Genomic DNA, 21,443 nt, shown 5'->3' with positions numbered 1-21,443 from the left:
CAAGGCCAATCGCCACCAAAAAATAATCAGCTGAGCGTCAGACCATATACTACATTCCCATAAAGTTTGGAGATGATTCGATAAAAATTACTCAAAAAATAAGGGTTTCGTCGACCTCCATGATTTACCGCAAAGTGACCTTGACATTTATGTGTGCTGAAGGGTATTGCAATAATACTACGATATGTGTACCCACAAGAGTTTCTGATGAGAATTGTGCTCTACAGAGTGATATAAAGGTTAAAAATCCAATGATGACAGACAAACAAACAAACAAACAAAAAAAAAAAAAACTTACCAAGTAACAGATCTTGCAAAAACTTCGTTTTGGCAAGATAACAAGCCGGTAGGCGACATGGCTGCTCGCTCTAGATGGAAAGCTGGCCGACACGACTAGACGATATTCATGTACATGCTATCAATCAATTTCATTCTTTGACAATCGAATGGCCACGGCGCGATGATCAGAGTACAAATGAGCGAAAGTTAGAGTATGCATGTATCGGAGATTTTCGTAATTTGTATATTGTTCAGGAATCAGTACATGATCCAGCTGAGCAGCGCCACGTGTCGATCCATGATGGGAAGGAATGAGGTTCAATTGAGTGCAGTAACCATCAATTTTATTATGTCTGCTGGCTTGTTTTAGCTGTTGCTAAGCAACAGAGGTGTGCATAAGCAACCATTCATTTTTGTGTTCATGCGAGTATAGCCACATTGTACACATTTCACCCAAGTTTCATCAAAATCAGGCTCTTTCTCTTCGAGATATTCGCAATTAACCGTTTCTGAAATATTCGACATGTATTCGCCCAAAACCTATCTTCTCCTCCAAATATTTTTTGTTAGGGCTGTAAATTGGCATGAAGGGAGCGAGATAGATTGCGCACAGAACTCTAAGCTTCGATTTTTTGAATTTTTTGATTTTTTTTTTCGAATTTTTGACCACTTTAAAGGGCCGTTGGTATGCCGTTGCTGGGGCCTGGGGTCCCATATTCGAAAGCACACGATTCCCAGAAATATTGGTCCTACCTACCAAATTTCATTGGAATCGGTTGAGTGGTTTTGCCCCAGGGCTTGTCCAAAGTTTCGCGGACAGAAAGAAAGATGGAAATGTCCAGAATAGCGGTGCTCTAAGAGCAGCCAAAAACTTTTATTCACTCCATCACGATTAGCATTTCTACTTGAATTTCCTTCTGCTTCTGGTTCTACACCCCACCCTTTTTCTCCAAACTGAATCTACATTAAATAGAAATGTGCTCCTTCTTCCTTTAAAATCATTCCAACCCTTGTGTCTCATTCAGAAATACGACACGTGTTTTCCTTCTCCACTACAATGCCTCTTCTTCTTCACAATAATTTTTTTTTCAGAGCTGTTGGTCAGCTCAGCGCTTGATCCACCAACCTACCCCCTGCATGTACAGTGTCATGTTTCTCCATGCCTTCACCAAGCGATCTTATCTCCCATCAGGTCAGGTCAGGTATGGGAGCATGTGCCAGAACAGCGTGTCGCTGCGTCCACTTTCCGCCGGTACTCCGCCCATCCATATCTCCCATCCTATGATCTTTATATCCGTTTGTCAAAGTTGGGAATTTGGAATCAGAATAAGCATCCCTCCCCACCCCACCCACTCAAAGCTTCATGTCCCCCTTTCTGCATTTTCCTCACCCCACCATCTCAATGCTTCCCACTCACACACCCCTTTAAATGCTTCCCCCTCAGCCCACCCTCTCAAAACCTTCTCCCGCACGCCTCACACAAACATTCCCTTGCACCTCACAAGCACAAACCTTCTCTCCTCACCTGCCTCCGCAAAGCCTCCCCCCACCAATCCTGCACCTTCCCAACACCTACTCCCCCCCCTTATCTATAACTTTGTGGACCTCAAATATCCAAGGTGTCCACTCTAACCTGACAGATCTCTCAGTCCAGCTCAATGCCAATAAACCAGACATCATCTGTTTAACAGAATCCTTCCTCAGTTAGGACATCCCCGGCTCCTTTGTGTCTCTCCCGGTTATTGTCTCCTCCAATTTGATCGGCCTGAATCACACTCCGGTAGTGTAGTTTTACTTTACATCAATTTCTCAGTGCCTTTGGACTGATCTTGCACCTTCCAACCCTCAGGAGTACCTCTTCATGTGACTTCCCTTACACTCCCACTTCTCGTTTCTCTATGTGTTGTACCATCCTCCAAACAGTGTTGACTTCATCGATATCTCTCTCAGACAACATGAACAACATTTTAACCACTCATCCTAATTTTCTCTTCATCATATGTGGCGATTTCAATTGTCACGATGCAACTTGAATGGGTGTTGGTACCTCTCTCACCAGCCATGGCACTTCAGCAAAGGACTTCTGTAACTCGATGAGACTAAATTAATCTGTGAACTTTCAAATCCAGATTTCTCTCAATGGCACATCCTCCCTTCAAGACTTGGTGATGACGAACCTTCCTGCAAATGTCTCCAGCTCTTCCACTGCTCCATTTGGTTCATCTGATCATATGCTTGTCAAAGTCAACATCCCTCATGCTATTCTCAGAGAACTGCCTCAATGCCGGCAAGTCTGGCATTTCACTCAGGCAGATTGGCAGGGACTGCAAGCATCCATCTCTCTTCAAGACTGGGCTCCCATTATTAGTGTCCCTGATGTTAACTCAGCCTGGGAATTCTTCCACAGAATCAATCTCTCCCTCTCCATTTCCATCTCCATCTCTCTCTCATCCCATTTCATCTTCAATGACCCTTCCCTTCTTCCAACCCATGGAGCATTGAATCCTGTGTTGAGGCAGTTGAGTTGAAACAACTTGCCTTCTCTTCCTGAAAGGCAAATCCAACTGAAGGCAATCTCAGTGAATTCCAAAAACTCCACAACAAGTGTGTGTCCACACTCAAGAGAGCCAGCAGGCATCTGTTCAATCTCAAGAGTGAATTTTCAAACTTGTCTCCCTCTTCTGAAACCTGTTAGCACATTGCAAAGTCTGTCTCTGGAGTAAGCTCTTCCTCATTCCCTCCACTCTCTTCAAATGGCACCACTACCAATTCCGTGTGCGAGAAGGCCGAATGCCTTAATTCTGTGTTTGCTTCCAAATATTGTGTGCCCAAATGCTCACTCTCAGTACCCATACTTCCCTGTCGTGACAAACTGCTCCTGGACTCTGTCTTATGCACCTGATAAGGTGGAGAAGGGTCTTTCAACCCTCGAATATGACTCTGCCACTGAACCGGATGGCATTAGCTCATCTGCCATAAAAACCTGCTTTGCTGCTCTTGCAGATCCTCTCTCTGCCCTTTTCACCCTCACATTTACTCTTGATCATCTACCATCTGCTTAGATATCTGCCAAAATCACGATTACATAGAAAGGGGGAAAAAAATGTATCCCCTCCACTAAAGAATTATCAGCTTACTTCCAATCATCAGCAAGGGCATAGAATCCATCATTGTAATTGATATGAAATCCTTCCTTTTCTCTAACAACCTCATCTCAGATCACCAATTTTTTTAGACCACGTCACTCTATCTTGAACATGCTGCTTCTACTCACCCAACAATGTATGGAAGCCCTCCATATCAGACATGAGATCAGGACTGTCTCTCTGGACAGTCCGGTATCGTGCTTTTGTTACAGTCTGGTATCCTGCCTTGCTCTCCAAACACTCTGCCTTTGGCATCCAAGGCCAACTCCACACATAGCTTACCAACTTCCTCAACTCCTGCAGCCAATGTGTGGTGCTCAACAGGATCCTCTCATCTCCTCTCTCTGTCAAGGCTGGAGTGCCCCAAGGCAGTGTTCTGGACCCAGTCCTATTCCTAATCTTCCTCAACGATCTATATGACTGGAAAATCGTCTTTATTTCTTTGCTGATGACTCCACTCTATGCTGTAACATCCTTCAACCTTCCAATAGGCATGTCGCAGCTTATTTTTTCTCTGCAGACCTTCATAGAATCATGAGCTGGTCAAACACTTTTAATAGCTCTGTTAATCCTGAAAATCACTCTCATTCTGTCGCTCTGAAAGGACCATATGGTGGACCCTCCCATTTACCTTCGAACAATGTTCTTGAAGAAGTTAGATCACGGAAGCATCTGTCCCTCACGATCAGCCATGATCATTCTGGGGTAAGCCAAATATTTAAGTTTGCCTCCAAACCAGTCACTGACTGGGCATCCTCCATCATGTACAGTCTTTTTTTGGTACACTTGAACTATTATCCACATACAAGGTCTTCATCTGTAGCTTGACTAAGCACTGCTCTCCCCTTTGGGATGGTGCCACTGCCTCACACCTTGCTCATATTGATGCCATAGGGAACCAAGGTGTTCAAAATAATTAGAATCTCGCCCGATAAAGCTGAGTCCCTGGGCCTATCACTTTCGAAATCACAGACAGGTCGGTGGACCCTTTGGAAACTACCACATCCTTTCTGGTGGTGCACTCTCTACCCTTTCAGTTTTCTGTCCTCCCCAACAGCCCACAGGTTTCTGCAGGGTGCATACAGTCTGCCAGAAACCCTATTCTGGTAAAATTCCCAAAACTCAGACTCACTGCTCACCTCTACTCATTCATTCTTCTTTTTTCCCCAACTGTGGAGCCAACTTTTTCAATCTCTTCATTCATATTCTTCCTTCTCAGGTTTCAAGACAGCTACTCTCCACCATCTCAGATTAACCCCCATCCACAACCATGATCTTTTCTACCCCCATAAATCCCTCGTTCCCCCAAACCCATCTCTTTCCAAGTTTACAGTTTTTCCTTCCATTTTTGTGATTGAGAGTTTTTCTTTGTATTCATCTTGTTCACACCTTGTGTCTTCCCCTCATTCATTATTTGTCCAAATCTCACTCTTTGTTGCTCAACTCAGCCGTTGGTGTGTTCTTCACCATCCCACTCTCTTTCCACTGTTCCTTTTCGTTCATCCTGATCCATTCTGTGTTCTAGCTCCTCCATGAGCCTTGACACAGTACACAAAAAAGCCTGCATTGCTGCCAAGTATAAAATGAGATTATGGTCTTCATGAAGATTCAGCTTACTCCTCGAATGTGATTGGTCGGCTGCAGCTGACACCCAACAGCAACTTTCCTAATTCCGGTTTTCTGAAGCAGGCCCCAGATGTCAGCAGGTTTTGCTGAGAATATCATATGGAACATTGGATCCCAAAGGTGTATATCCATCCATTGGAACCATACTCTATGCAGAGCATCGGTGCTGCTTATGCAGTCTCCTTGGCTATTGAGCACAATCCTGGACAGGTCGCCACTCCGACACAGGATACCAGCAAGCTGGAACTCATTTTGCCAACCTCAGAGGGATGACAGGCAGAGTCAACCCCACTTGGTATTAATCCAACAACCAAGGGGCATTTGGATTCAGGATCCTAGGATCCCAAGCCCACCACCCTAAGCATTAAGCCAACACCAGGCATCCATCCATCCATTGGGACCATACTCTGTGCATAGCGTTGGTGCTGTCTAAGTCGAAGCAGTCTCCTTGTATATTGGACACAATCCTGGATGGGTTGCCACTCCGACACAGTATACCAACATGCTGGAACTCATTTTTGCCGACCTCAGAAGGATGACAGGTAGAGTCAACCTCACCTGGTATTAATTCAACAGCCGAATGGGATTTGAACTCAGGACCCAATCCCAAGTCCACCACACTAACCATTAAGTCAACACCAGGCCTAAAGGTGTACATGATGCAGAACAAGTTCAATATCTTCCTTGGGACTCATGTCTTTTATCCTCTCTCTCATTCATTGAAGAAGTTAAAGGTCAGAGCACTCAAATCTGATAAAGGTCAGAGCATGCTTTGCTGGTTGACTATTCATCAGATGTCAGCTCGTAATCTAGAGAAGTTGAATGCAGTGACTTCAACCCTCTTCAGATTATTGCATTCCACCACAAACAGGGATAACTGTGCAGAGCATGGAGACCCCAAAGTTGGACAACTCCAGGATTATCTCTTTTACTGCAACCAGTCTAATTACTAAACCCAGCAAGCTAAGCCCAGTTTACCCTAAACAGCACAAAAAACAATCCCTGTAAACATGATAAACAAAAACCTAGAGGCCAATGATTTCTTGACTAAAGGCCCCTATCTTTAACCTAAATGAAAAACATACCACATTCTCTTCCAAGATGTTAACTGAGCGGTTGATTGAAAAACAGTTGATGGCCAATGTGGATAGATGCAAGACACATGCTGAGAATATATACCATTGACTAAATTGCAAACCAGTCAGTAAGAGTTTGGCACACCCATCCATACCAATATCAACTTCAAGTGCAATCAATACAGCACATACCTCAACCACATAATTCCTGATGAAAAAGAACATATCAGGCCCAATAAATTTTTGTCATATGCTGTGTATCATTTTTAGCCTCATATCTGAATGGTGGTCACTTTAAAAATTAAAAAAAATTCTCGTATCTGGATCTGGAAACGGATCTTCAACAAAATCAAGTCACTTCGTCCTCGTCACATACCCAAACTGCCCACCAAGTTTTGTCCGAACTTGTCCAAAACTTTTTGAGATATCGTGATATATATCAGTTTCGCCCTATCTCTCAATGGTGAAGAATCACTTAAAAAATTATAGTATCCGGATCTGGATCTTCACCAAAATATAATCAGCTCGTCCTTGTCACACACCCAACCTGCCCACCAAATTTAATCTCCTGCACACAAGCAGCCAAACAAACAGACAAAGGTGAAGACATCACCTTCCACCTTCGGTGGCAGACGTAATAATCTATAAAATGCTATTTCCACAACACATGACAATGAAAGAAAATTTATTTCATCATTTTGATCCACCCAAAAAAAGCTCAGAGCATGCAATTGTAAAAGTCTACCAAAACATAATTTTTCTTATTGCAAGAAACTGCTGAGGAAGTGATGGCCTCACTTTGACAGGATGCATATTGATTCAATCTGGTTCTTTAATTTAACATCACAGGACAGAATATTTCACACCAATTTCCAAGAAGCAATCAAAATACTGAGATGAATAAAATCCCAGATGTGATGTATTGTTTCGCCAACATAATACTCTATTTCATAATTACCAAATTGACAAAGCTGGCTTTCACGATGCAAGGATTAACCCACACTCCCTCTTACACCCCCCTCCAAATTGTCACCAAATCTAGATCTTTGCAACAAGATTTCCAGAAATGTTCACTTGCAGGGAAAACAATTCGTTTTTTTTTATCTAAGTAATGTGTCTTATTATTATAATAATAATAATCATTATTTTAGTTTACTCCGAGAATGAGGGATGTATGTTGTGCAACAATTGTACGAGGAAGAAAACAGTCATTTCTTCCTGGTGGAGAATATTTCGAGTATCGATGTGCCAAGTGGATCAAACAGCATAACGACTAGAAGAATAACATGGGTTTGAGCTTGTGTTGTTTTTATTATTATTATTCTCCCGCATTTTGTCGTCTGTTTATCTTGGAGAGTTCTACAGCGATAAACTTAAAACTACACAGAGTTGTTGTAACTTATGTGATGCTATCTAGTGCATATCATCCAATGAAACTGATTGATTTACCGAAGATTGACGGCAATCTTGAATGGATGTTTTTTTTTTTTCAAAGGTCTTCCCTCGAGATGATCTACTGAATAGATTGAAACAAAATTTAAGATGCATGATCGATGGACTAGGATGGATGTACATCAAATTTGAAAAGAAGTATCTCTGTAAAACAAAATGGCCAGAACAGGTGAAACAATAGAGAAAACCCTTAAATATCATGAGTTCTAATATCGCGGGTTTCTACTAATCGCGGACAACCTATTGTGTTCTGAATTCATTACCACGGTGTTAAATTTTGGCCAATAGTGGCTTTTGAGCTGAGAGGAGTCATTGTTTGCTTTCGCGTATATGGTTATCTCTCATTATGAGCCTTTGTTGTTTCTTGCGCAACAATATTTGTAGTAATCAGACGAGCATACAGGAATGTAGCTAAATTTAAAAATGAATCATCATCAAACAAGAAATGACATACGGAGATCCTGTAAGATCGAGTAGACACACAACAGGTAATGGCGCCCAAACGTAAAACAATGGAAAAAACTTAATCGTGCCAAAAGGCTGAAAAAGGTTATGATATTGTGCGAAAAAAATCAAGCTGTTATAGATGCATCAGTAAGAAGTGAAAGTGCGGCATCCATGGGCCATCATTGCCGGATCACTGAATCAACCGCGTGTAAACGCGAGTCACATATCCGTTTAAGTATTCTCACTCCACAAAGCACAACAAGCTCATTCCAGTCTCGTGATTGTCATATTGAAAGGATGAGAAAAGTGCTTAATGTTTGGATCGAGGACCAAACAAAAAAATTACCTTTGAGTGGACTGGTGATATGGGAGGAATCATTCAGGATTTACCGACATTTCCATGAGGCACCCAGGGCTAAAGGCTGGAGTTCAGCCATGGCTTATGGAAATAACCAAGCAAAGGAAGGGATTTATATGCTAGAGCAGGTTTTTAACACTGAAGAGACGGGATTATTTTGGAAGAGGATGCCATCTCGTACCTTCCTGTCCAAGCAGGATCATTTATTCTTGTTCTATGTGGCAATGCAGCAGGCCACTTTGTCGTGCACCGAATGATCCAATAGCAATTGCAAGTTCTACATCTTCATCTTTCTAACTGACAAACATGTTTAAACGACGAATGTGGTCATCATGGTTCGATATTTTTCGGAATGTTGCCCTGATGAGGCCAAACAAGCCTAAAATCCAGATAGGCGGCTCAGTTTGATGTTTAACTGATGTTGACCATGTAATCTTTGTCTGTTTGACAGTCACCAGGCCGAGGCCTCCGGGTTAGAGGTGATGCATTGGTGTAGGACAATGTCCAATGGAGATCAGGGGAGTGCTCATCACACTCCACGTTTCAATTTACCCGCCGACCACATCATGTGCCTTCTGGTTGAATGGGTTGCATTTGGGGGAAAATTGTCTGGGTGGCAGACAGATGGTTGTTCTTTGCGGATGATGTGCTTTTACGGTGCAAGACATGATCCGTGGTGATGCTCACCATACCAGTTAGGATTGTTAAAACCAGTAAGTATGGGGTTTGGTTCCTGGACTTTGAGAAAATAGAGGAAGATCGATGGCAGCCAAAAAACATTTTACAATTGAAACTATAAGGGCACCAGTCGAACGTCTGATAGATAGATAGATATATATATATATATATATATATATATATATATATATATATATATATATATATATATATATATATATATATATATATATATATATTGTTACGGCTGTGGAAATTCGCATTACACCATGAAGGGCCCGTACGTGAGATATCTCTAAGTACATGTGTAGTTAGCCCCAAACCCGTTGTTTAGAGGGAATTTATGTGATTCATTCGGGCTGCGACGCTTTGAGATAGCCGTTTTTCTGTTCTATCTTTATTTTGAACCAACCACGTCACAACCACCAACCACAACGCCGCTTCACAACAACCACAACCACACCTGCCTCTCAACAACCACGCCATCCTCACCACTCCGCCAGCAACCGTCAACATCTCCACGAACACAAAAGGGGAACAACAACAACTCCCGCCCAGATTTCTCTGGTAAACAAGAATGACGGTTGAAACTCAACTCCCGCCCCGATTTCTCTGGTAAACAAGAATGACGGTTGAAACTCAACTTCCGCCCCGATTTCTCTGGTGGAATGTTCCCCCCCCCCCGCATGCCGCGAAGGGAGGGGCGGGGTGCCGGGGAAATAAAAGGGCGCACGGAGGCGCCGCTCAGGAGAAGTTAGGCCAGGGAAAGTCACACCAGAAGAAAGTCAGGTCAGAGGGGGTCAGGTCAGGGCGGTCGGTGAGAGTGTCAGTATCAGTCGGCGGTTCGTGGTCTTCTGCCCGTCTGGATCTTGGAGAAGCGGTCCGTAGAGCGATCCGCTCGTTGGAGCTTGCAGTGTCCGGAGTCCACCTGCGGCGAGGTACGATCACCCGGTTTACCATCCGTGTGGATACTTAGGTAGGTCGAGTTTGGCGAACAACCCTATCCTACGCGGGTGGCCGATTGGCACGATTGTGGTGAGGTCGAAAGGCCCACCGGTGACTGGCTCCGGGCGATAGTTCCCGGAGGGTCACAACTGAATTGTCCGTCCGGTGGGCGACGTGCCGCGATTCGAGTCACGTGGCCGTTCGCACGCCGGCGGGCACGAATTCGCAACAATATATCTATAATTTTGGTTTATACATGTTTATTACCTCCATCACCAAAAGATGAAGGAGATTGTTTTCACCCCTGTCTGTTTGACTGTCTGTGTGCAGGACATCTCAAAAACTTGTGGATGGATCCAGAAGAAATTTGGTGGGCAGGTTGGGTACGTGACAAGGACAAGACCGCTAGAATTTTGTTAGTGATTGTTCACCATTAATAGATCGGGCCAGAATTGATATATAGCATGATATCTCAAAAAGTTAGGACGGATTCAGATGAAACTTCATGGACTGGTTGGGTGTGTCATGACGACGAATCGTTTCAATTTTGGTGAAGATCCAAATCCGGATCTGGGTATGAGAATTATTACATTCTTAAGGTGGTTCCCCACCATTGAGAGATGGGGCTCAAAAACGATAAAAATCATATTTCAAAAAGTTATTGAGCCCGATATGTTCTTGTGGATCAGGCATTATGTGGCGGAGGTATGCACTCTATCGAGTGCCCTTCGAGTTTTAATTGTAATGTGTTTATTTTGGGCAGCTGTCGATCTTCCTCAACATTTTCTCGAAGTCCAGGATCCGATCCCCCCGTTTTCACGATCGCGGCATTTTTCAGGCAGTACCCCTCCCCCCGCCCCCCCCCCCCCACGATATTGGAGGGTTTACTGTATTGACCATTTTCTCGTCTTTGGAAACTTGATGAATCTTAATGGAGAAAACGGGTATATAGGTATCTGCATACGTACATATGTGTAGATCATCGGCTAGAGCAATTATCATTTGAATACTTGTATTTGCCACGAATTATTAATTAGCCCTCATGGCAAGCAAGACAAAAACCGACGTATTTCAACAAGAAAAAGAGATTTTTTATTATTATTATTATTATTATTATTGGTTTGTCGTCATGCCTATTTCAAAATTGTTAAAATTTGAAGGGGGTCTCACAGTTTTTCTTTCGACTCTAAATGTTGCTGCTTGGAAGCATTGATAGTTCATTGCAACTATTGTTCATTATATTATCTATTACCTTATATCTATTTTTTAAATGACGATTGAACTTGTTGTATTGTCAGTAAAAAAAAGTCGATATGTCTGTATGAAGCAATGGTAGTTGCAGCCCCGGTAATCCAGTTTTAAAATACCTGAATTTGACAACACAAGGAATGAGAGTACACACAACTGTGTGCTCGAAATTGCTGATGCATTAAAAACATCTCAGGCAGGTGAAGAATTCAAATATTTTTTTATGGACTTTGATTTTAGTGGATTTTTCTCTTCCACATAATGATGCTTGCAGATCGGTAACCAAACAAAAGACCAGAACTTCAAACGAGGTGTTACAAAATTTAAATCTCCTGGATCAGGCTTTCATAAAATGATTAATTACAAATGAAACTAACTTGCCTCCCGAGGCTGTGTTCAGCATGCCGATAATGAAAATCATAAATATTGAAGCAAACTTCAAATTGAAAAATAGGTTGCCTCTGAAAATGTCTAAGCAGATAGGTTGCTGGTGTAGTAGAGCTTGCAATAGGCTACAGTATAATAGCCCTCAAAACCTCCGAGACCTTCCAATGAGCACCATACATCCTGTACATTATTACTACAATGTTACATTGCCATAAGAAGAATTCGCCCTTGAGACAGACTGGCAGGTGCATACAACTCATTGTTTCATCCCAGTTATGAAACTAAGTATTACAACTCGTCTGCCCATTGATGCATTTTGTTTTTCACGGAAGAATTAATGACAGTAGATTTGGAAAATGAACAGATTCCACTACAATAACACATTATTTGAAATTGTTTTGCGTATGGTAATACAAACAATGACAATTTAAAGACAGAATCATAATGACTTCACCCAGCTTCATCTCTCCAAAAGTATGTCACCGATAGTGTCATATCAATTAAGGATAGACAATTATGAGACATAATTGCAATAAATATTTTAGAAATTCGAATCCATTGCATCGTTTGTTTGTGCACAGCATGAGAAATGATGATGAGCTTAGTCGATATGTTAAATGGAGATGACTGAAAATATTTTGGGGCTGTCTATTTATGGAGAAGTGGTGGGTGTGGAGTATCAATGCATTAATGTGGCAAGTGGGATCAAGGAGGTTATAAATTTTACAAATTGCGATTGTCGACATTGTCACCTGTACAGTCCGCCAGTCGGTCGTTCGGGTTAACATCCCAGTAGGCGGAATCGTACACGCCACGACTTGCAGGTCGCGTGGACAACCGATTTCACACAACGAATTAGATTGAGATCTGATACGAACGGGTTTTTATCGGGAAAGCCTTCAGCAACCTCTAAAGGTGCCAGCAATTGTCGGACTAAATTAATCCTCTTAATTTAAATCCCCTCCAGGAAAACCCAATGAGCTGAGATGCTATACTTAGCATGATGAGACATGGTAGGAGGCAGATACGTGGTCTTACCAAATATAGAGGATTTATTGGATGGGAAAGAACACATCGAACGAACTTCGGCACAAGAAAGACAAAAAAAATACGGTAATATATAATCCAGAAAGACCAGCTCATTAACTAAGGTGCCACAGTCATACGGATCAACCAGGCATGTTTTTAAGGCAGTAGCTAATATTCAGTGGGTGTCCTCTTTCCTCCTGCATCAAGGCATGATACCATAGTTGGGGGTCAATGCATCCATCTCTAGATCGAACAAGGAAGAAGGGAGGAGGTGAGGATGAGCAGAGGTGGGGAAGAAGAGAGCAAGAAGAAGTCTTGTTCACTGACCTTTCTGGCTTCCTCTCACCACGCTCAGCCTCCATGCCTTCTGGGTGGAGCCAGTCACCTGACGTTGTGGCCAATGTCCAGGCACCACGATTCTCCCTCAAATCACTCACACGCTGATGGCAGGGTAGATGCAAGATGAGGGGTCAACTCATAGTCGAGGCTCATGGAAGAGCTAGTGCGAGTACACTGCTGCAAGATAATGACCAGCGCAGATGGGAAAAGTAAGCAGGAAAATGTGCGAGCCAATCATGCCTGGGAAGAAAGGCATCATGCCATGTTGGACACCGATTTCCCCAACCCACCCAGGACATGCTCAGTTCAGACAAGGGGCACACAAAACAAAATGTCTTTAGCCTAACTAAGCATTAAAATGGAGCAAGGCCATCCCTGCACGAGGTTTTCACATCAGACCACTTAGCATTAAACATTAATCTTATTACAGAGGTGTTTTACTAATCCCACCATGAACATAAACAGTGCTAAGGCCTGAATTCTATTTCCGCCCCTGGCCCCTCCCATAAAGGAAGTAACAAGATATGGATTATAAAGGAACTTCACAGTAGGAAGAGACGATTAGGCACATCATGCCTGCAAATTTGTGCCAACTCTTAGTACTTTCAGATACCTATCCAACTCAATTATAAAGCTGTCCACTGACTCCACTGTCACCCCCCTTGCAGGGTGACCATTCCATGCATTCACCACTGTCCGAGTGAAAGACCCCTGCCATACTATCATCCTAACTCTCCTCTTCTTCCCTCTTAAACTGTGACTACTTAGTCTGTCAGTGTCCATTCTGCTGAACATTCTTCTACACTTATTTTGTAGATACCATTCGTTATCTAAACATCTGTCAGATCCCCTTGTAATCGCCTCCTTTGTCATGTAAAAAGTCCTGTCTGTCTTAAGGCCCAGTCACACCTTGACGTTTAAGCCAGCAATGGCAACGTATTAAAATGTATGTAAAACGCTGGCTTACGTTGAACTTTTGATGTTTTTTTTTTAAAGATTCGGACGTATTCATAACGACTTGGTCTTATGCATAACGTATTAGTAACGGACACAGAACGTTTCGTTGTGTTATAGATAACTTATACCAACGAATGCTGAACCTGTTGTCGGCCTTCACAACCTATGCCTAACGATAGTCTAACTTATGCATAGCGCATTGCACGCATCGCCGACGATGACGTGGCGTAGGTTATGAAAAGGCTGCTGCAGAACAATTCAAATCATAACCACCGCAGAAATGGAAGTGTCAACATCGCAGTCACACCTTGGCGATCTTGCCAGCGTATGCCGACCTCTGAAAAATGCGTCTAAAACGCTGGCGCACGTCGAATACGGTATGGGTAAGTTTGGTATGCGTGAATAGAATGCTAAAGTACGCTATCATACGTCGTATTAAATGGAGTACGTATTGTAATTTTAAACATGTTGAAAATTTTACGACGTACTTGCCGTATGACACACGCTCCACATGCGATGGGAATAAGTTGTACGCACGATATGCGATCGTTGACACACATCGACACACGTTACTTGTAAGGTGCTCATAAGTCGAAACACGTCAAGGTAATGGTTGGCGTCAGTGTTCCAGACTCCCTGTTTTTTGTTTTTTTTCGGTATGACGGTGTTCAGTGTACAGTGCGGTTATGATTTAAATCGTTGAGCGGCAGCCTATTAATTATATTATAACCGCACTAGAAATCGAAGTGTCAAAATCACCATCATACCGAAGGAAGGAAGAAAAAAAAACCTTAAAAAAAAAAAACCAGGGAGTCTGGAACACTGACGCGAACCATTACCTTGATGTGTTTCGACTTATGAGCACCTTACAAGTAGCGTGTGTCGATGTGTGTCACCGATCGCGTAACGTGAGTACAGCACGTAACTCATAGGTTAGAAATAAGTTTCGGGTACGCTAAACATCACCTCGACGTGTTTCGACTTATGAGTAACTCACAAGTAACGTGTGTCGACGTGTGTGAACAATCGCATAACGTGCCTACAACTTATGGCCAGTGTTATGCGGAACGTGTGAGTCATACGCTGGCATAAGTCTTAAAATTTCAAGCATGGAAAATTTGAGGACAACCGAAAAGTACAATGTTTAAAGCCAGCGTACAACGACGTATGGCAGTGTTTTTCAGCGTGCTCTCAATGTTATGAAAACTTACCCATAACGTATTCGACGTGTACCAGCGTTTTAGACAAATTTTCCAAAAATCGGCATAAGCTGGCTAAAACGTCAAGGTGTGACTGGGCCTTTATCCGTGCTCCTCATAGCTTTGTCTAGCTCAGCCTGGGATCAATATAGTTGCTGTACACTGTACACTCAATATGGCAACTGTGTTCTTCATCAGATGTGGTGACCACAACTGTACATAACATTCCAGATGAGGTCCTCATTCAATTCCTGTGCAGAGTTAACACCACCTCTTTTAATTAATAATTTATCACACTATGGATACAACTTAAAACCACATTAACTAATGTCTCGTCTATTTGTCCCTCCCCCACTCCAATCCCTACCCTATATCTTTATCACACTCCAAAACTGCCTCTTGCATTACGTAATCCCTATTTTCATGATTCGTTCCCAACCCAAAATTTTTATTGTTCCCCTTATGTTGGACTGCACTCATCTGCCAATCTTTTGTCCAATCCATAAAAGTATACAGATTTTCCTGAATCAGATCATCTGCCTCTCTGCTGTCTACCTTACCTCCAAGCTTATATTAGTGTCATCTGCAAATTTGGAAAGCCGACTCTTAATCCCAATGTCTCAACCATTGATGTGATTCATGAATTTACCCATAATGTGTTTGTAGAGTATTTTCGTGAATTCTTCCAAAAAATATTTTGGAAAGCTCACTTGCCTGAACCTGTGATGAGTTTGACGGTGGAGGAGTAGCACCTGAAACCCCAATCCTATCCAGATTTCTTCTGATGACTCAATCTTTGCATATTTGGGGTTCCTTCTGATGAATCCAATGCAGTATTTGGTCTTTCATTTCATTTTTGTATATAGTCAGGGCTCATGGAAGAGCTAGTGCAAGTACACTGAATGGAGCAAGACACAACAGGACAAAAAGAACAGCAGAGAAGGGGGACAACATCAACAGCAGAGCTAAAGGCCAAGACAGAGGGAGGTGGACAAACAATGGGTGTGGGGAGGAATGGGTGGGGGGGGCAGGAGAGGATGCATGGGGTGGATAAGGTGGATACAGAAGGAAATTCTGAAGAGGGGAAACTGGAAATTTGGAAGGAGGAAGGATTGGGGTGGGATGGTGGGTTAGTTAGGGTAGTAAAGATCATGGTTTTGGATTGGGGACGATCTGAGATGGTGGTGAGCAGCTGTCTTGAAGAGCTGGAGGGAAGAACAGGATGGAAGAGGATGTGGAAGTTGGTGTTTATATCTAATTATGAAATGTTTAATTAAATTCAATTGGATTCTGGTAATGAAGAACACTGGCTTCCACCCACCTCCTTTTGTTACACGTTCAACACCGACTCCTTTTTCAAAGGCATCGACCTCCCCCCTCCCCTTGTTTTTTTTTTTTTTTTTCACAGGCTTCCAACTCCCAAGCTCTGTCCAAGCTGATGCTGTTGCACTACTGGTGCTCTCATTTCCTGCAAGCATGAAGCAATTAATCCTCACCTCAAGCCAAGATGTTACAAACACATAATTGCAACACCAAGGATAGTACAGGCTCACACCTTCCCTTCTCACAATCCCACCCCTCGCTCCCAAAACTGCCTTTCACCTCCACAATGGCAAGAAAGCAGGACAGAGAACTTCCTTTTACAGACTACCAACAGATTCTGCTGATGGTATCCAATAGACAAGTCCTTGTTTGTTATTTGGATTGTCTCTTCATAGGCTGTGCCCTGTTAGCCTGCTTTTCCTCACTCACTCACCTGCCCTGGCAGAGCAATTTTAAGTGATGGAGTGCAACAATCTTGAGGAATTAGGACAATGAGCTTAAAAAATCATCAAAATGTTTCTGCAAAAAATAAGTTCATTAAAACGTTTTGCATTTTCGAAGCAACCTGAGTCCCTATCAAATTAACACAAAATAATTTCATAAAACGTTTTGTGTATAATACTCATTTAATTAAACCCACATTAAAAAAATTTCAAACATTACAAAATTAAATATACAGTCCACACCGGAGCAATCAGTTGCGCAATTTGTGTTGTTGTTTTTTTTTTTTACAAATGCAACTCTACTGCTTTCTGTATGTGAATGTTTCTGCAATCATTTATGTAACCGGTAGCGTTGAATTTAGATTGGCTCTACTTTCGAGCAATTTGATAATGACATATTGCATTGTGTGCAAATTTGCGGACTATAATTGTCACAATATTCATTGTGCACACACCTCTAAGCTCAAGAATCTTGTTGCACAATTACTTCTTCAGGTGTGGACCAATAAAGTGCATGTGATTACTTTGCACCATTTCGAGAGGGATTTGGTTTCAAAAGTTATCATTTAGGTGTGGCCCCCATGCCTTTACTATATGTCAATTATACTGATTTTATAAAGACCCTTATTGTACCTCAGTTCAAAAAAAATCTATATCATTATCTTTGAAATATTTAATGGAGATGAATCATCGTTTCGGATAGCCTTTTCTTATCAGCAAGAACAAAGAGCAGGAGTATGAAGAGAAGAAAGAAAAGAATGATGGCAAGAAACAAGCACGTTCAGAACAGGTTCTCCATAATCAGCGAAACCAAAAGGAGAGTTTTCTACTTTTTGGCTGCTTCGTTCTCAAAATAAACAACCTGCATTTGTAAATCGTGTTCACACATGGTCAAGAGTGTCTCCACTGAAAGATAATTCAAGCAAAATAGAATATAATCCATACAGAAAACGCTATGTCAGAACCCCTGTCGTTTTGCCCTTTTGGTAATTCCCGGAGGTCCTATAAATAGTCAATATGGTGGAGGCGTCAGCATCTTCCATCTTCCACGACCTTGCATTGCAATGTCCGAATTACTTGACGCAATTTACTTTTGTGATACTTGATCAACTTACAGATCGAATGGCAATGACTGTGAAGTTTTATTGCAGCAAAAAAATTAATTGAGCAGTTGTACAAAGTATTGAATTGCTTTTTTGAGAACATGGTAGACCTCATTTTGTTTTCCCTTACCAGGACCTGATTAAATTTTTGGTCTTATGAGTGAACTATTGATGAGGATACTGATTTATTGCATATATGAAAGAGGAGTTCAGGCTATAATGTGCATACAGTCCATTTCATGAGGGAAGATTGGAGGATTTGGCTGGTTGCATGTGTTAAGAAAACACATTGACATACAATATATATATACATACATATATATATACATATATATACATACATACATACATATACATACATACATATACATACATACATATATATACATACATATACATACATATATATATATATATATATATATATATATATATATATATATATATATATATATATATATATAGTCGTTGGTCACTCCGGTTGCCTGGTACAAGTCAGACACATTATAGCAACATGACCAAGGCAGTTGATTGCTTCAGGGTCTTCCTCACATTTCACGTGTTAAAGATCACATGTCTCAAAGCCACAATACCGAGCATCACCCCAATGAGGTACCACATGTCATATGTAAATTAGGCTGAGCGAGCCTCACATGTGATCCGGATATACGGTGTTGACTCACCATAGCCAATTAGTACTCAACAGTCTTTCTTCAGCCTCCGGTGGCATTTTGTCTGGGAAACTCCTCGAATCCCCCCTGCTGCACAGGCTCTCAATGTCACCAGCCCCCACCTCTAACCCATGATGTGCTTCACCCCTCACCTCTTGCTCGCAATTGGGCCAGAGCCCAGTCGGAAGACAGAGCGACCCCTCGTGACCATTCATTCCACAACTCTGAGATAATGAGCTGCCGGACGATGGCACCTGTCTTGTTTTTCTACCAAAACTGATGCGTTCAGGCCTATGAGATGCTTTAAAGCCCATAAAGGACAGGTTACGGAGGGAAAACATCAGATAAAAGGTCAAAATGGATGATAATTTCAGAAACATGCATGAGGAGGGGTGGATGTGTCAAACTATACATAAAAGTGACGCATATCTAATATCATTTTTAATTACTTAACGCTTATGCTAAACATTCACAAAATAAATTTCTCTCTATATTGAACAGCATTAACCCTCCAGGAATCATTTCCACAACACTATATACTGTACACCAGTGGGGCATGCTTGCACACTGCAAGCAACTAATCTGGTGAATATTACGTGCATTTATACTAACTAATACGTGCCCGTACGTGGAAAAAAAAAAAAAACTTTCAAACTGCGAGCCAGAAACAACAACCACACATGCCGTTCCTTCACTCTTGCGTGCCCGTACGTGCGTGCCCGTACGTGCAAACCAAAAAACAAACACCAAAAAAATAAATTCAAACCGCGAGCCTGAAAAAACCAAACAGGCCGTTCCTTCGCTCTCATAAACGACGACTGGATTGGGGCATTGTGTTTATCTATAAATGCGAACAAGAAATCGAGAAATTACAAGTCTGAAGACGACGATGTTTCACGGGCGGTATTTGACGATGTCGATTTTTTCAGAAGTCAAGGATGAGACGATGTGATAATGTTTGACCAAGTTATAAAAATTATCAACATGATGTGGTACGAGTGACAGGTTATTAGCTGCAAAATGTCGAAAACCCGGTTTCGTTCAACAACTTTCTAAATTTGACCTTTGCATAAACTTTAAAGGTCACAAAACAATGTTGTGGACATTAAAATAAGGGAACGGGATACGTGCTATAGCTTATTGGAGTTAGTTCATCGAAGAAAGTCGAAAACCCGGTTCGATTCCCACAAATTTGAAAATTTGACCTTTGTGAACTTTAAAGGCCAAAGGTCAAGGATTATGACCTTTGGTGCAAAACTTCCTCTGGAACATTTCAGGAACAATATAATGTCATATAGGCTATGTGGCATTCCGCACTCCTCGGATTATTATCCATACTTTGATGAAATCAGCGTAAAAACAAACTTGAAGGGGGCGCCATGGGCAAGGTGTTCGAGATAGAGCAAAATGGTTTCAAGACTAATTTAGGTGGGGAATGACCTCAAGATTATGCATAAAAAATATGTCATCCTAGCTCTCAAAGTTTGGGTGGTCGTATGATTTTTATGTCAAAATTCACAATTTTCTAAGTTCGTGACCTTGACCTTGGGACGAAAATGAAAAATCGAGCTCCGTGGGGCTATGCAGGTGCCATTGGGCGAACCAAGTACCGAAAACCCCTGCCAGATTCGACAAAACTCCGAGGAGAAGATGCAAATTGAAATCGGCTACCCCCTAAAAACACATGTTTTTTTGGCGTGGCTCCACCCATAATGGGCGCAGCAAGCCCATTCTCAGGAAAACACAACTCGATCATGATATAAACCTCCCACCAAAATTTTATCAGGATCGGATCAAATCCCACGGAGCTATGCTCGGGACAGACAGACAGACAGACAGACAGACAGAGACACACAACAATAACGAATATACTGGTCACTTATTTTTTTTTTCGTGAAAATATTTTTTCCTGAACCAATTAGAATACATTGTCATAACCATCCGGAAGTATTGCGTGCCCGTACGGAATGTTCACATGCATTCCATGAATTATCGCTTGTATTGAAGTAACAACTGCTGTGATTCTTACACACAGAGTTAATTAAAATCAAAATTAAAATCAAGTTTACCTCCCTGTCTTTGCTTGCCATGACATTCGCTGCCATTGACCATTGCCACTCCTACGCCACGGTAACCAAGGCACCGATCCCAATCGTAACCGGCACGTGACGTCATTGTCGGCCGGCCGCGCACAGGCCTACGCAGCCACACCTACGCAGCAACGTGTCCTTTCATTGGTTGGTAAATAAATGGCCATAACTTGGGAACCACTAATCCGATTAATATCAAACCTTGAAAAGGCACATCCGCAGGTCCCCAGCAACATAGCTGGCAAGTTTCAATTAGATCGGACCAGTGCTCATCGAGAAACCGGTCACAGACACAGACACAGACACAGACACAGACACAGACACAGACACAGACACAGACACAGACACAGACACAGACACAGACACAGACACAGACACACACACACTGCTGGAATTACAGATAGACGAGTACGTTCCCATACGTGCAAAAAAAAAAAAAACTTTCAAACCGCGAGGCAGAAACAACAAGCACACAGGCCGTTCCTTCACTCTCGCGTGCCCGTACTTGCAAGCACCCCCCCCCCCAAAAAAAACTTTCAAACCATGAGTCAGAAACAACTACACAGGCCGTTCCTTCCCTCTCGTAAACGACGACTGAATTGGGGCATTGTGTTTATCTATAAATGCGTACATAAGAAATCGAGAAA

At 42.2% G+C, this 21,443-nt stretch overlaps 1 long non-coding RNA gene across 1 annotated transcript in view; it reads right to left on the bottom strand.

Annotated features, from left to right (window-relative positions):
• Nucleotides 1–17,036, bottom strand: part of LOC147034523 (uncharacterized) — a 68,566-nt gene extending 51,530 nt beyond the window's left edge. The window contains exons 1-2 of the long non-coding RNA XR_015059171.1: nt 16,488–17,036; nt 12,999–16,371 (exon numbers count right to left, since the gene is read on the bottom strand). This is a non-coding gene — a long non-coding RNA (uncharacterized LOC147034523). The remainder of the gene's footprint in view (nt 1–12,998; nt 16,372–16,487) is intronic.
• Nucleotides 17,037–21,443: the final 4,407 nt, after the last annotated feature.

The sequence above is a fragment of the Eptatretus burgeri genome, chromosome 1, assembly GCF_056783735.1.
Source record: "Eptatretus burgeri isolate ZD-2024b chromosome 1, Ebu_testis_v1, whole genome shotgun sequence".
Classification (NCBI taxonomy): domain Eukaryota; kingdom Metazoa; phylum Chordata; class Myxini; order Myxiniformes; family Myxinidae; genus Eptatretus; species Eptatretus burgeri.
Note: the sequence above shows the minus strand (reverse complement) of the source record. Positions and strands in the feature narration are given on the sequence as shown.